Below are 16,700 nucleotides of genomic sequence, written 5' to 3' on the forward strand. Positions count from 1 at the left end.
AAGAGAGAATCCAAGCCCCCTTTCTTGTTTCTCTGAGGATCACCAAAGCAGACTGGTACTCAGAGCCCTCCTTTAAAACAAAAAATAAAAATAGACATAATTAGAGAATGTGCAAATAGGAGAACAGCATTTGGGCTTTATAAAGTGCTGGCTCCTTGTTTTCAGAACCCCAACAAAAGCAGGGAAGTGCTTTGTCAGTGCCCAGGTATCTCCCAGGATAACTACTTCATCACCCCTAATAATACTGCTGTGCATTTGCCTGGCTTTCTGCCCTCTCAGCTCTCTATCACTGGAAAATGGGTGCCATCTTTTTTCCCTACCCTGTTGCTAGAAGGACCAATGGGGAAAAAAAAAAGTGTTTTGGAAGGAAGCTTCCCAGGATCTCTGGGATCCTTTTCGGTTCTGGTTTCTGGTTGAGGAACATGCCTAGTTCACAGCTAGTTGCCAGGTTAGAAGTGTGACTTGTCCTTGGGTGCCAGAGAAACACATGTACCTGTAAAGAAATCAACTCTTTCCATCTCTGGATATCCTATACACACACATGTACTTATGTCACATGTGTGGCATTTCTGAACACTTAGCCTTATTTACCCAAATCTTAGTTTCACAGAATAATAAGAAGTTCACCACACAAAACCATACCACTGTCTCCCCTGGGGCCAGAGATAAGTAGAACCTCTTCCTGTATGTTGCTTCCAAGAGCATCTGCTTACCACAGCTTATTTTAGTTAGAAGATCTGGGGACAAACTAACATTTTATACTAAAAGAAGTATAGACCTATTGTGGAATAGCATGTTAAGTTCCCAAGAACCTGTAAGATGAAAGTTTCCTACTTGTTTCTGGCTTCAGGGGATTCTCCTCCAGCTTCTAGGGGCTGAGTGGAGATGGAATTCATTGTGTTCAGTCATTTGGGTGTGCTTTGGTGCAAGAAGCACTGATTGAAATGGTGGCCTTCTTGAGGATAGCAACTTGTTTCCTCTCTCTCTGTAACCTCTAATATAGAGCCAGCCACAGAGAACACTTGGGAATTCTTTCTTCCATCCATCCCTCTGTCCATCCATCCATCTATTCATCATTGCCAAGAAACAAGCAAAAAGGCAAATCTTAGTGTACAGGAAATAACTCAGTGTTTGGAGAATCCACCCTTCTCTTGGTCTGAATTCTTTTTTAAAAAAAAATTATTTCTTTTAATTATACACAATACCTTTGTTTATTTATTTATTTATTTATTTATTTTTATGTGGTGCTGAGAATCAAACCCAGGGCCTTGCACCCGCTAGGTGAGCGCTCTACCACTGAGCCACATCCCCGGCCCTCTGGGTCTGAATTCTAACTCCGTTACTTATTAACCGTGTGATCATCTCTTTAAACCTTAGTTCTCTCAATTTTTAAAGGGGGGTCCAGCTGAGTATGGTGGCACACAACTGTAATACCAGTGACTCGGGAGGCTGAGGCAGGAGGTTCACAAGTTCAAGGCCAGCCTCAGCAACTTAGCAAGGCCCTGAGTAACTTAGTGAAACCCTGTCTCAAAAAAAAAAAAAAAAAAGAAAGAAAAGAAAGGGAGTGGGATGTGACTCAGTAATAAAGTACCCCTGGGTTGAATCCCCAGTACCAAAACTAAATAAATAAAATAAAATGGAGTCCATATACTGAACTCCTGGGTTTGGGACCTAACTTCGATGAAGGGGGTGGGAATGCTCTATAATCTCACAGACTCCACAAAAACTCTAGTTATTAAATGATGATAAAATTAACATGACAAGTAGCCCAGGAAGTAGGATTGGGGAAGGAGGAGGCATTTTCTCCAGTCCAGAAGTCTGATTTAAGATTTAAAAAGCAGGAGCTGAGGCCTCAGGAATGAGCCCCAGGCCTCTAGGATGGGGAGGGCAGATGTTGAATGCTGACTCCAGAGCCTCACCCCACTCCAGGAGGCAGCATGCAGGCCAGAGGGGAACTTTAGTGGGGAGTGATAGAAAGATCAAATGTGCCTCATACACCTCAGGTCTCCAAAGACCAGATGTGCTGTCTTTCTTATGTCTGCCAATGAGCGCCTCTTAAAAGGCCCAGTTCACAGCAAGGGTCATTCATCACTGGGACTTAAGTATAGCCAGGCAGGATGTGTTGACGTGGCCTCTAATAGGTTCTGTGACCTTGGGTAAGTCCCTCTGTCTTGGCCCCAATTTCCCCACCATTAAAAGGAAGGGACTGAACTGGGTAACCTTTAAGGTCCTTCAAGCTCCTACATTCTGTGTTTCTACTAGCGTTAATTGGAAAGGGGTTTGGTCTTGATTTTCCAAAAACTGTGAAAAATGTAATTTTCCAAAAATGTGTTTAATCTGATAGTTTGACACCCAATCTTGACCTCTGGTGAAAAGCAGTTTGGGGAGAGGGTGCTAGGCTGGGGACCCTTTCTGTTTGGATGTCTGCTGCTCCCTATGGTTCCTTCTGCCTACGCCTGGCTGAACTGGCTCAGCCGGACATGTCCTAGGCAAACCAAGATCACAGTCCAGGTGAGAGCCATGTGGATGAAAGCAGGTGTTTCCCAAGCTCTGGACTCTGGCCCAGGTATCTCACAATGTAAAATGAGGAAAGGAAAGAAAACAGGAAATCTTACCCACTATGTGTACCTGATTGTTCAGGAAGAATTCCTTCTAGGCAGGCCTGTTGTCCCAGAAGTCAACCACAGCTGCTGAGTGGAAATGGCTGACTTATGCAGTCTCTGGAATTCTCGAATTCCCCGCACCCCATCTCAATCTGTTTAGACTTTGGCCATTTTTTGAAGCCCAGCTCAAATATTGACCCCTCCCTCTTTTGAATCCCCAGAATACTGAGTGTCTGTCTTATAGCAGACATGTTATAAGATCATGTTCTGCCTTGTGTTCAAGCTATTTCCTTTCACATATGAAATAAAAATAAAAATACACACTCGGAGTAAAAATCTCAATGTATCTGCATATAAAATGAAGATCTAAAGTCCCATAACCCCTGACTCCTCCTTTCCAGAGTTACCACTGTTAAGAGGGTTTTTGGTTTGGTTTGCTTTTGTAGCTTTCCAAAAATCTTGTATTGTCAAAGCTCCTGAAAATGCAGATATGTTTTGCACAGGGAACTGGCCCTGGGGTCTAAACACTTGGGGTTGAGCCTCTGAGAGATCAGATCAGCTGGAGTGAATTCTGTGTCCTCTTTGATCTGTAAATGGGATAACAGTTCCTCTCTCACTATCTCACAGGCTGTTGCAAAGGAAAAATGAGATGAAAGCATCTAGGAGCCTGCAAGGGGGCCTATTTATCTCCATACTTGTCTCTGCAACTTGAGACTAAGCACCTTTGAAACAGAAACCTTGGCGCATCAGGGGCTCTGTCCCCATTGCTCTTAGTTTCCCTGACTTGTCCAGAATGGACAGGTGATGATGCTGGGGGGCAATGGAACTTGTGCTCTGCCCCTGCAGGGTTCATGCCACACAGCTACTTGGCCTTTGTATGAAGCCAAACCTGGCTGAGAGGACCATTTTTCTGAAGTTACTTAGCTTGCAGAATTCTGTTCCTCCACCAAGTGGTCACTGGCCAAGCCTCCTTGTCCCCATGAACTTTTGTTATTTTGAAAATTCTGTAAATCTTATTTCCACTCTGTGCCTCACTAGACAACCAGTTCCTCAGATTCTGGCCTCAATTAATGTTTTTGAAGTTCCTTACCCCAAAAGAACGTGTGTGTGTGTGTGTGTGTGTGTGGTGTGTGTGTGTAAAGGTAATAGAAAGATGTGGCCAAGAAGATTCAATTTTCTAAATGGACCAGTTAGAAAACTATTGGAAGTTAGATATGGAAAGCTTCTCAGATGTCATTTAGTCCAGCCTCCTTCAGATGGGGAAACTGAGACCCAGATAAGTGAAGACACTTGCCCAGGGAGATAGTGGCCCTGATAACCAAGTAAAGGGGGGAAAGGATAAGCCTCTGCAATTTACCTGTGGGCTGAGGGAGTTAAAGTTGAGGAAACTAGCCTAAAGAAGGTGGGTGGGGCCAGGGAAGAAATGGGCGTGGCCAGAGAGAAGGGGGGGGGGCTCAATCAAGAGAAACAGTGGAGACCAGCTGCAAAATTCCCCTGGAAAGTGGAAATAGAAGAAATGGGAGGGTTGTGGTTTAGCAAGTTATTATGAGTCTTGCTGAGCAAGGAGAGGGAGGAGAGAGGAAGAGAAGGATTGAGGGGGCCAGAAAAGGAGTCCAAAGGGAAGAAGAAGGCTGAGCCAGGAATATGGAGGCGATTTAGAGTGACAGGGTCAGTAAGACCTGAAACGGAACAAATCAGCAGAGTCCTATACCATGTGTGGCATCCCACCACCTTCTAAAGTTCCCACCAGATCTCCTGCCTGATTTTTTCTAGGCTCTAAGCACATGAGCCAGTCCTTATTTTTATAGCAAACTCAGAACTTTTCCACTGCTCAGTCTTTGGAGAAGTGGTCCTAAACTGTTGGCAGATATGGCACACCAACATGAGGGGACTAGACAGCCTGGTTTGGCTGCCAGAATAGGTCCTAAGTTGCCCACTCTACAGCCACAATCTAAGTCAAAGTCACATTGCAAGATGAGGTTGACCCGTTTTAAAGACGGTGGGAAACAATTTGCCAAAGAGAACAACAACCAGAAAAATAACCAAATATATATGGAGAAGCAATACATGTTAAGAATGAGGGTCCTGGAGCCAAACTGCCTTTATTCAAATTCCAGTAGTACCCTTCATTTGCTGTGTGATCTTGGACAAGTTGCCAAACTTCTCTGTTCATTCTCTTTATTTGAAAAATGAAAATGATAATAGTGACTTCTGAGAAGATTTGGAAGAATCAATTAAGTTGATCCCCATGTAGCCTTTGAACAGTGCCTAACGCATAGTTAGTGCTCAAAAATGGTCACTATTATTATTATTATTACCATTGTTCTGTGCTGGTTGCCACAATTTCGCTTGTGTTATACCCTGTAAGGTAACTGAGGCCCAGGTGCAAGAACACATCTAGTCTATTGACTTACAACTTTCTTAGATGCAGACTCTCCCTGCCCCCACAAAGTGAATCCTATGTGAAACCCCACTATATCAAATACACCAACAGCATGGCTAATTGAAGCAAGGTGGGGGCCTGGAGTCTCCTGACTCAGTTTTGCCCTGTTCTTCCTGCAACAGCCTACAGCAGAACTTGAGGCTCTTCCTGCACTACTGATCTAGTCCAACTAAACTTGTATATGTTTAGATGATGCTGTCACAACTCCAAGAGGGCAAGTAATATGCTCAAAGTTGCACAGCAAGCCAAAGACAGCATAAGCACCGCCAGGTACATTGGTCAAAGAGAACAGCTTCTTGGTTAAACTAGAACACGGAACAGACATCCCTGACTTGGGTCAGACAAATGCTAGGAAAAGAGGGTAAGCAAGAGTGAAGGGAGGTGTCTGGACATGTTACCAGGTGGCACTGATTCTGGTCTGAGGAAGAGGCTAGGCTACACTGCCCGCCCCTCTGATTTCCCGCCACTCTGAAAATATTCAGAGGCAAACTGATAGGAAAATAGGTTTTCTTCAAAGCTACCTTTGAAAGAACATAAAAGAAACACTTTCTTTCAAAAATTCCATCTTTGCAATCTCTGAGGGTAAACAAAGCTTTTAAAGAAGTAAAAGCATCAACTGAGACAAAAGGCAGAGAAAAAATATATATGCAGATTTAATTACTCTGTTGGACAGGCCTGGGGAGGGGGTAATCTCAGCTTGCTTGGCATCTTCCAGGCCAGCAGAGAGGGGGCAGCCCCTCAGGCTTTATGTGCAGTACAAGGAAGTTTCTCTCAATTTTACAGGCCCTTAATTTCAGTCTATTTCAGAGACTCATATCGTGCTTGGCCCACCGCAGACATCAAGACAATTCTCTACCCATTTGGGGTATCTCACTGCACAGGGGTTGGGGTTCCCATTAGCTCTCCAGTCTGTGGGATGCAGCTGACCCACAGCTAAATTCCACCATCCAGGCCTTCCGATCGGGCTCTTGGCCTGAGTTGGCATTTTTGCAGGTTCCCTCTTCTCTGGTTCCGGACTGCAGCCTGACTTCCAACTCATTGTTGGAGGGGAAGTCTGTGGGGAGGACCTGGCACTCTGCCCTATTCACAGCTAAAGTGTGTGTGCACCCCTATCTGTGGAGAGTGGGCCATTGCCAACACTGATTGGCTAAGAACCAATGAGTTGCCAACTTTTTTTTTCCAGGACCTCAACATAGGTTGCCTGGGGACACCACACTGAGGAGAAGTTATGGGAGAAATGCCCCCAGAGAACTTTGGAGCTTCTCGGTCATCTCTTCTTCTGACCGAAACTCTTGAGCTACTCAGGTCTTATGACAGTCCTGGAAGACTGGATCTGCAGGGCAAAGCCTGGGCCAGAGCCTGGAGCTGCTTTTCCTTCCAGACAGAACTTAGGAGCTCCAGCTATATGATGAGGGATGGAGCAGAGGTTTAACGAGGGCCCACCATTTCCAGCCTGGCCTTATGTGGACCCAGCGCCCTCTCATGCGTTGGCCTGAAAGTCCAGGGGGACATACTAAGGGATGGATGCAAACAAGGCCTTCCTAGTTTGTCACAAGAAGAGGGGGATGCAGGAGGAAGAGATTTTATTTTTTTTGGTACCTCGGATTGAACTCAGGGGCTCTCAATCTCAACCACTGAGCCACATCCCCAGCCATTTATTTTTTTGTATTTCATTTAAAGACAATGTCTCAATGAGTTGCTCAGTGCCTCACTTTTGCTGATTCTGGTTTTGAACTCGTGATCTTTCTGCCTCAGTCTCCTTGAGTCACTGGGATTACAGACGTGCACCACTGCACCTAGCAGGAGGCAGAGTTCTGATCCTCAAGATGCAAACTGCTCCAGGGACACAAAAGCAGCCTTTGATCATGACCATGCTGGTTGCTTAAGTGGATAGAGCCTGAAACCCTGAACTAGACCACAGGGTATATGTTGCTACAGGGTATGTTGGTGCTACACCCTGCCAGGCAATGCGAAGAGGAGGAGGAACTTCTGCAAGTTCTGACATAGGTGAAGGTTTGTGTCCTAAGGCCAAGGAATGGGGATAGGGGACAGGTGTATGTGGGCACTGTAACTATTTCCCAGATAAAGGCAGAAAGATAAGTGGTCATTAGAACTGAGCAGCCTGCACAGGGGCAGGAAGAAACAATGAGGTGAGGTGAAGACTTAAAGGATGAGTTTGCAATTGACAAACACATCTTATTGAACAACTTAGGCTCAATAACTTGTCCCCATTTTTTCTCATCCAGGGCCTCTCACAGGCTAGACAAGCACTCTACCACTGAACTACACCCACAGCCCTCTTTAAAATTCTGTTTTAAGACCAGGTTTTGCTAAGTTGCTGAAGCTGGCCTCCAACTTCTATCTTCCTGCCTCAGCCTCCTGAGGAACTGGGATTACAGGTGTGTGCCACCAGGCCTGGCAAAACTTTCTATTTCTTTTTAGGTGAATAAATTGAGGCTCAGTGACTTGCCAAACGTTACACAACTACTGAATGGCAGAGCCAGGGTTTGAAACCAGAATTATGCCCAAATTCCCCTTTCCTTTTCCACAAAGTTCATTTGGCCAGCAAGGGAAGGACAGAGAAAACTCACTGAAGTATAATGTTTGAGACCAAAAGCAACAAACTTCAATTCTCTGGGGTGACATCTAAGTCCTTCCATCTTTTCCATATGAACTCTGTCTGAATGTAGAAGCAGTCATGGGGCCTTTGATGGGGAAACAGAGAAGCCAGCAAGCTCAGTTTTCCAGAGCAGCCTGCAGAGCTATTGCCTTCCATGGCTCACTAGATGCCTCACTGGCCAGAATGGCTTTCTTTTAGGGTGCCAGGTTTGGTCCAGCCACATGAATGGCTGGATGGGAGGGGGTGTTGCCTCACCTGCAATCGTATCTCATGTTTGGTCATCAATTCATTTTTTTTTTTAAAGAGAGAGTGAGAGAGGAGAGGGAGAGAGAGAGAAAGAATTTTTAATATTTATTTTTTAGTTCTCGGCGGACACAACATCTTTGTTTGTATGTGGTGCTGAGGATGGAACCCGGGCCGCACGCATGCCAGGCCAGCGCGCTACCGCTTGAGCCACATCCCCAGCCCCATCAATTCATTTTTATGTACCTCCACTGCAATGATATGGGGGAAAGAAACCCCCCAATCTCTCAGCCATTATTTGGTTTGGTCAAGTCTGCTTCAGGGCTTCTCCCTCCCTCCCTCCCTTACTCACTCACTCACTCACCATTTATTCAAACCTTTTATCAATATTCTCTAAGGATAGACTCTGTGTCATACCCCTTCCTGAGCAATGAATAGGCCATAAATAATAAAATATGGTCCCTGTTCTCAGAGATTTCAAATTCTTATTGAGCAGGAAGATATATAAATAACTAAGCTCAATATAGAATGACTGCTGGTGTAGCTGAGCTGTGGACACATCCAGAAAGGGAATGACTTTTGCTATTCATAGGAACTACTCAAAGGATATATAAGACTCTTTCAGGTACAGGAGATAGGGAAAATACTTCAACCTTTTTGTGCCTCAGTTTTCTCAACTATAAAATGGGATAATAATAGTTTGTACAGATTTTCTAAAAGAAATTTGTGAGTTGAAATGTGCAAAGAGCTTAGAGTGGTGGTCAGGCACATTGAAAGCACCATATGATTGTGATGTAAGTAAAGGAAATAAGGATGTGAATTTCTGGGAAAGAGAAGAGCACATGTAACACATTTGGAGGGTTAATGAAGCTTGGTGTATTTTTGGAATGCCAGCTGAGTTGCTGGGTGAGCTTGGGCAGTCATTTGGATGCCACTGTAGAAGTATGGACTTGTGCTGGTTACGTAGTACAATGGTAGAGCACTTGCCTAGCATGCCTAAAGCCCTTGGTTTGATCCTCAGTACTGAAAAAAAAAAGCATGATCTTGTCCCTTCAGTTGTGAGAAGCCACCTTTGAAGCTGGACTCTTGCAATAGGGGTAGGTGTTGGGGGGTGTGGTGGCAGAGAACTCCTGTGTGAAATGCTGTATCCATCAGCAAACAGATACTAGGACCAAGAGACTGTCACCAGCCAGGATATAGTCACCAAACATGAATGGAGGAACAGCCCTGTGTGTTGCCCAGCTCTGGGCTCAGATCCAAGGATTGATGAGGTGTGGGAAGAGGCACTAATGTCTGCCCTCAGGAGCTGACAACCTAATTGGAATAAGGCCCAGTGCTGCCAATAAACAAATCAATAGATCTAGTGGGAAGGGGGGTGAAGGCAGGAAGGTAAGAGGAGCTCCCACGTGGCCTCAGAGGCGGTATATATGAAGGTTACTAGCCCAAGCTGACAGTCCAAACTGTGTGACTTTGAGAAAATCACACCCAAACTTGTCACAAAGATTAAATCATATGTAGAAATTAGAGGAAGGAAAACACCAATTTGTATAAGAAATATATATATATAATATATATATATATATATTTGTGTGTGTGTATGTGTGTGTGTATAATATAAACTGGAAAATGCAAGTAGATATTTAAGATAAGAGCAGGAACTTCAAAGACATTCCCTGTGTGGAGCTAAAGCTTCAGGTTACATCTTCAGCCCCCACCCCCAAAGGCTTCACAATCTTCTCCCTCAGTCCCTGAGGGTATTTGAATACAAAAATGACACCAATGCAAAAAGTTTGAGCTCAGGAACCCTCATGACCTACCAATCATTCTTTAGAGTAAAGAAGATCCTTACCATTGTGTGGGAGATAATGGACATTCAGGTTTTAACTTCTGTCCTTGCTGCTTACTAGCTGAATGAACTTAGCGAGTTACATTACTTTTGTCATCCCTCAATTTGTCTTTCTGTAAAAGGAGGGTGATGAAGACAATGATGGTTATGATGATGATAATAATAATAAAAATACAACTACTTAGAGGGTTGTGGTTGATATTAAATAATTCTCAAAAAAAAACCACTTAGAGCAATGACGGGCACATAGTTAGTGCTCAATATATTTTAGCTGTTATTAAATCCATTCTTGCCTCTCCCCGCCCCCACAGTAACTTTGTCAGTTAGGTTTCATCCTGACCATTTTATGGAGAAGGAAGTTGAAGCTGTGTGAGGTTAGGTAAGATGCCCCCCTCTGCCAACAGTGGCCATTCCTGCAGTGGGGAGGCTGTGGGAGTGAATGACCTCTACAGTCCTTTCCAGCTCGGAGGTTCTGTGATTCAAGTTAATTTTTGGAGCCCTCTTGTATCATTTTTAAGGGTAGGGCTGAAGCATTAGAACTCAGGAAATAGGGGAGGGATTGGTCAGAGACAGAGATGCCTTAGCAGGGTAGCAAATGGCTACTGCCGCCCTTCCTTCTAGGCTGCTGTGTCCCCACGCTCACAGCCAACCAGAGAGCAGAAGGGAAACTCCTATGCTGGGAGGAAGCTGGCTGGGGCCTCCTTTTCCTCAGGCTGGAACTTGCCCCTGTGGCAACGACAGTGAAGAGACTTCTGGAAACTCAGAAATCAAAGGCTTAGTGGCGCCAAGCTGGGCTCAGAGGGTGCATCCTGGTGGTCATTTGCTCTGGCTGACCTAGTCCAGTATGGTGATTGCTGAGAGGCCAGTAGGTGCTGGGAGAGAAGAATGAGTTCCCCACATTCCTGATTTCACTGATTTTTGATGAAAACAAAAAATAATTCCATGAAATAGAGTGGCCTAATGAAAGGAGGAGCAGTCGGAATTCTGCCTTGATTCTGAAATGAACTCAGTGTGTGCCTCTGGGATGTCCTGGCCCCCACAAGAACAGTACATTCATTCCGTTGATAACTATTTTGTCAATGCCTATTGATTGCCAGCACTAACCTGGGGGAATGGGGTGATGGCATGAAGAATGACGTGGTAACTTCTAATTCTCTTCCACTTTGGATACTAAATCTATGAAAAGTGGGTTCAAATTGCATGCCAATAAGCACACATCAACTGAACACTCTCCTTTTTCCTAGACTACTGCTCAAACATAAGGCTGCTTCCCTCAGAATAGAGGCACCCAGTGTGGGGAGGATAGAGGGGAAGGGCTGTGACCCATGACACAATGGCAATGTTGAACATGCTTTGTAAATGATAAGGGGTACAAACAAGAAATACAAACAAAGCTCAGAGAAGAGTCATGGCCCATGTTATGCCACAGTTCTTGCAGAGCCAGTATGAAAATCTTGGGCCCCATACTGGCCTTGGAGAGAAATGAAATGGAAATGACTGGATCTACAAGCTGGTGACTTTCAGCTTTATAAATGAATTCAGTCAGGCTCTCCCACCACCTCCAAATCAGGTGATACAAGTTTGCTTGCTATGGGTGGGGGGTTATGTACCTTAGAGTCCAAGTTCCAGGTGTGTGTGTTTGTGTATCAGTGGGGATAGGTCCCCACTACTGAGCTCTTCAAGAGTAAAAGTTAATTGTTATTTATGGTGCCTGTATTCTGTGCCAGGCACCCTGTGAACTCAGCCCTTCAAATCCTCACAGCAGTCCTGCCACGTAGAGATAACTGTCCCTGTATAGATGCTGGCCAAGCCATTTGTATTTTTAAGCCTGAGGTTTCCCATTTGTAATATAACAGAGTCTATAAAAGACAGCGTCCACTCCTGATCAGTCTTGGTACTTGCAGGATTTTAAGGTGCTCTTGTTGGAACATAGCTGGTTGCACTGCTCTTGCCAGCCAGCAGGAAAATGGGGCATTTGGGCATGTGCGTGTGTGTATGAGAGAGAGAGAGAGAGAGAGAGAGAGAGAGAGAGAGAGAGAGAGAGAGAGAGAGAGAGAGAGATGGTGTGGGAGGCTGAGGAGTGTCAGTCTGGCAAGATGTTGGGAATCATCATTCCTCTCTCCAATCTAGTGCAAAGTCTTCTTCCATGTCACCTGGTTGGTGACATTTGGGGCATATAGGAGGTAGAGGAGCTAAGGACATCCCCCACTCTCTCACACAGGGGTATGAGAGCAGGAAGGGGGGGATCAGTGGTGAGACACCTTTTAAATAGGAGGTCAGGGTGGAAAAGGCTAGAAAGCGACTCCAACCCACGAGGGGACTCCCGCCTAATGGCACTGGGGAGAGAGAGTGGCAGAGTAGATGACTTGAGACTAGCGTAGCTAGACTAGAGTTCCGCACACGGTGGGGGCGTGGAACTTTCTAGTCATTACTGAGGGGGCGGGGAGACTACAGCCCTCATTCCCTCAGCTCCTCCCTTGCTCCCTCCCTGCTTCCCTGGCCAGAGGCTCAGTCCGGGTGCAACCACCCTAGGCGCCAGTGCTGGACTAGCACACTTGCTCGATCTCAGGCTCCAGAGCCTCTTGGCTCAGCGCAGCGCTGCGCGGCACCCACGGACACATGGCCGGAGCACGGGGCTGGGGGCCGGCCTTGTGGCTCCCGAAACCCCGGACGTGGACGCTGCGGGGTGTGAAGGGCACCCAATGCGACCTGCCGCGCTGGAATCCAGGTGAACAGAGCCCTGCAGACCCAGGCGGGGAGGTCCGGTCAGGGCTGGGCTGCCCTTCGCCCAGAGCCTCCCGCAGCTGCCTTACCGGCGCTGGCTTCTCGAAGCTGCCGGTCCTCACTGGCTCCCTGGCTTCCGTCCCTGTCCCGTTTTCTTCTATTAGCCCTATGCCCATTTGCCAAACTCCACCTCTGGCTGACAATCCCCTCTTTTCAGGCCTTCCACCCTGCGCTCCTGCTTTCTTAATCGTGGACAGCTCTTGCTCTATTCCAGAGGTGTCCCATCTTCTTATCCTGACTGTCCATCTGGCTTTGTCCCTTCGTCTCTACCACTGCCTACACTCTTTGGCTATTAACCCACAGTAGGTGTTTAGAAAACTGTACGTCCTTTACTGCTGATTCTGCTAAGACTTTCTTAGCTTCTGTGTCTGGTGTTTGCTTGTTCATGCTTCTGCCTGTCTTCCTGTCCTGCTACGTGTCTGACCCTCGGCCTCTATTTTCCCCTGGTCATTCTGTTGTCTATCTGCCCCTCTATCCAATCCCCCGGTTTTGTTTGATTGCTTTCAAACTCTGTATCCTTGCTTCTTAACATCTAGACTGTAGCTCCCTACTTCCTATCCCCCTGTCAATGACCCCTTTGTACATCATTCTGTACCTCATATGCGTATACCACTACCAGCCCAGTTATCCTTGCAGCACCTTTTTGGTCAACTCCCATTGCCTAAAAGCTTCATCCCAAGGCCTCTTTGAACCCAGAGGGATCTCTCAAAGTGTCTGGAACTTTGCTTTTCTAAAAGTTGGCAGCTTTCTATATCTTTGGGCACTGCCTGCTACTTTCCCTGGTACACTCTATTGATCCTATCCAAATGATAGGGAGGAAATAGTAAACTTGGTTGGGTTTCTCACCATAGATTTGTAACAGATCCTGAACTACTGAAAGGGCACTCAAGAGATCCTAGATCAGACTCTGATTATACACCACACACACACACACACACACACACACACACTGAGGTCCAGAGAAGGCAAGATTCTCTGCCAGATCACCAAGCATCTCTGTGATAGAAGCAGCAGGTTAGAAACCAGATTTAGAGATCCTAGCCCCTGACCCAGGAGTCTCAATCCTGGGGGTCTGTTAATCCAGAGACATCAGATCCTGCCCACCCATTTGGGATAGGCATTCTCTGTTAGGATAGGCTACACTTGCCTCTCCCCACTGGAGTGGGAGTTCCAAAAAGGCAGAGACCCAGGCTGCTGTGACTTGGTACTCCATTCCACATCCCCATCTTTGCAAGTACCTGATCCAGACAGGGTCTGGGCACCACATTATCTGAACCATATGTTTGGGCATGGGGAACCCCAGCTGATGCTAATCAGATCTGAAGCGTTATTTAGTGAGAGGGTGTGTATTTGGAGGGGTATGGTGGTGGTGTGTGTGTGTGGGGGGAGGTATACTTGGAGAAGAGCCCTCTGAGAGGGGACAGGGACTTTGAAGCCAAGCAGAGCCTAACCCCTTGGCTAAGTGACCCTTGAACCTCACCACACATCCCACCCCCTCTCTGATGGCCTCCTGGGGCTTCTGAGGGCTGCCCTTCAGGGACAGCAGGGGGTGGTTGTCTGGAGGTGGGCTTAGTGGCCTGAACACACAGAGTTAAGCCCTCAAGACCCATTGTCACAGGGTTGGGCTGGGCCAGTTCTGGGCAGTACTGTGAGAGCCTTACCCCTCCCCAAGCAGCCCTCCAATGTGTAGGGCTCGGGGTCTGGTGGCAGCAGCAGGGCAGGCCATGTGGGCTGATGGGGGAGCGTGTGGTAGAGAGGAAGAGCCCCCTTTCTCTGCCCTCCATCTCTTCCTCACCCTCCCAGGTTTTGTTGTGGAAGCCACAGCCCCAGAAGGACACGTGCAAGGCTCCCAGGCAAGGGGACAGGATCCTGAGGTCTGCTCAGGGGCTCTGGGTGCCCATGGGTCTAGGGTGCGCTGAGGGTGATTCTCTGGTCCCAGCCTCTGAGCCTACTTGGCCTCACCCCTCCCTTCCACAGCTTTCCTCTCACCCTTCCTTTCTCTCCCTTCCTCTGTTTTTTCTGGCCTTTCTCCTAGCTCCCTCCTTCCTCAGAGCTCCTCACTGCACTCCTGGCCTCTTGCTCTGCAGAAGCTCCACATGCTCAGGAACACACAGAGAATCTCACAGAGCAGAGAATGTTCTGGAAAGAAAGGCCTTGGGAACTAGGGTCCTGCCTTTGCTTGTCTAGGTGAGGAAATAAGACCTATCCAGGGCAGAGACTGGATCAGGCCAAGGGAAGAGTTGGGGTCTAGAGACAGTGACCGTGTGGCCGCAGCTGCTTGTGTGTGTGTGTTCCTGTTGAGGGGCGCGGGGCCAGATGAGGGGGCAGTGTTAAGGGTGGGCTTGCCTTGGCTCATGTCCTCAGCACACTGTGACCTTCCACTGCAGGGCAGCCATGGGGTGGCTGGGGTGGACATCCTACTCTGGGAGTCCATGCCTCCGTCACCAGTTGCCCTGTCCATGGTGACCTACCTGTTGGGTTGGGCCTGGGGCAGGCAGACCCCCTTGAGGGAATGGGGGTTCATATGTGCTCCATGTGCCTATAGCAGCAAACCTCGGGCCCCCTCGAACCCACCAGCCCGTGCAGGCTCTGGCTGGGGTCTGCTGCATGGCTTTGGGGTCCAGCCTTCCACCACCGGGCTGACACCTTGCCTGGTGTTTGGTAGGGACAATGACAGCTCTTGGCATATCTGGGCGAGAGTGGGGCCTGGGTTGTCTGCCTGCGTGCCCAATCCCAGTGCCTGGAGTCGCCTGTGGGCTGCTGAGGCTGCCGGGCACAGGCATGGAGCACCTCTGTGTCCCAGCTGAGGGGGGGAGAGCGCCGAGAGGCAGGGTGACCCTGAAGTCCCCTGGCCTGGGTGGGGCTTGGCCAGCTCTCAGCTTCCCTAGTGCCAGCGCAGAGCTCCTCCTTCCAGGCTGCTTGGAGGTGGCAGGTGGGTGCGGCCATGCTTGTGCCCTGGGCTGAGGGCTGAGAGGGGTCTTTGTGCTCCTCCCAGGATCCCGTTTTCTGTCCCCCATCCCCACTTGGCAAGGTCCAAACAGTGAGGAGCCTGTGTGCGCGGCCCCTTTCCACCCTGCCACTGCAGCCTCTGCCTCCTGAGATGTACCCCTGCTCACACTGCCCCCTCCTTAGTGCAGGTCCCCCTGCCGTGGCCACAGCACCTCAGGAATTTTCTTAATAAACCACGACCACTCCATGTTGTTCACATCTGATCAATGGCCCTCTTTCACGAGGCTGGGTGGGGACCCCAAGCCACCAGGAGCAGGTTTTGCTCGTGGACTTCCATGAGGCCTTCAGGAATGCGTGCACAAGTGTGGAAGCCCGTGAGAGAAGGCATCTTTTGTCATGTGCTGGGAGGACAGGTCACAGTGTAATTCATTTCCCCCTCAAGGCTCCACTTTCCCCGTTGACACTCCTCAGCTGAGTTCCCACCAGTGATTTGCTGTTGCTCCCTTACCTTCCATGGAAAAAGTAGTGGTAGGGTCTGTTTGTTGCTGTCCTGACATTCGCTCCAGCCTTTGAGGAATGAGGCTGTGGGCTTGTCTGCAACAGAGTGATAAAATCCTATTCCCAGGCAGAGAGGGATGTAGGGATTGTTGTGAGTCCTCCAAGAGGCCCATGTTGGACCCAAAGATCTCAGAGAGAGGTTCTGGCTGGTAGTAGGTGAAGCTGCTGTCTGCTACATTCTAGAAGAAAAGAGACTGGCCCTTTAAAAACATTAGTTCTATAGCTCCTTCACTCTGACCCCTGCCACTGGCCTTTACAGAACACTCTCACATCCATTGTGTCCACTTTGTGCACTTGTCATTAAACTCTCCTCCCATTTTACAGGTGAAAAAATTGATGCTTGTAGTGATACAATGACTTGTCCTGGGACCTGGTCAGAAAGCAGAACTAGGACTAACATCCAGCTCTTCTTTCTAATCCAACGCTCTTTCCACCATTTCTCAGGCCTCTGTCTCCATATCTGGCACTTATGAGAACCTGCTATGTGGCAGCCATCATTTCAAGTGATTTTTAGCCCCGTAGCTCTGTTCCACAGCCATGTAAGATCAGTACTGTGATTATCATCTATAGTGTACAGATGAGGATATGAAACCACAGAGCCGCAGAGCTAGAGGTGGGGTTTGTACCACGGTGTCTGGCTCTGGAGTCCGTTAC

The 16,700-nt window shown here is 47.8% G+C and overlaps 1 protein-coding gene across 2 annotated transcripts in view; it reads left to right on the top strand.

Moving 5' to 3' along the window:
- Nucleotides 1-16,700, top strand: part of Stard8 (StAR related lipid transfer domain containing 8) — a 77,897-nt gene that overhangs the window by 23,464 nt on the left and 37,733 nt on the right. Inside the window, exon 1 of one of the 2 annotated variants that reach the window (XM_077793549.1) lies at nt 12,379-12,483. The exons of the other annotated variant lie outside the window; for it this stretch is intronic. The gene's annotated coding sequence lies outside the window, so the exon portion shown is untranslated. Of the gene's footprint in view, nt 1-12,378; nt 12,484-16,700 lie in introns of those variants that run through there. 2 annotated transcript variants of the gene reach the window in all.

Source organism: Urocitellus parryii, chromosome X (genome assembly GCF_045843805.1).
Source record: "Urocitellus parryii isolate mUroPar1 chromosome X, mUroPar1.hap1, whole genome shotgun sequence".
Classification (NCBI taxonomy): Eukaryota; Metazoa; Chordata; class Mammalia; order Rodentia; family Sciuridae; genus Urocitellus; species Urocitellus parryii.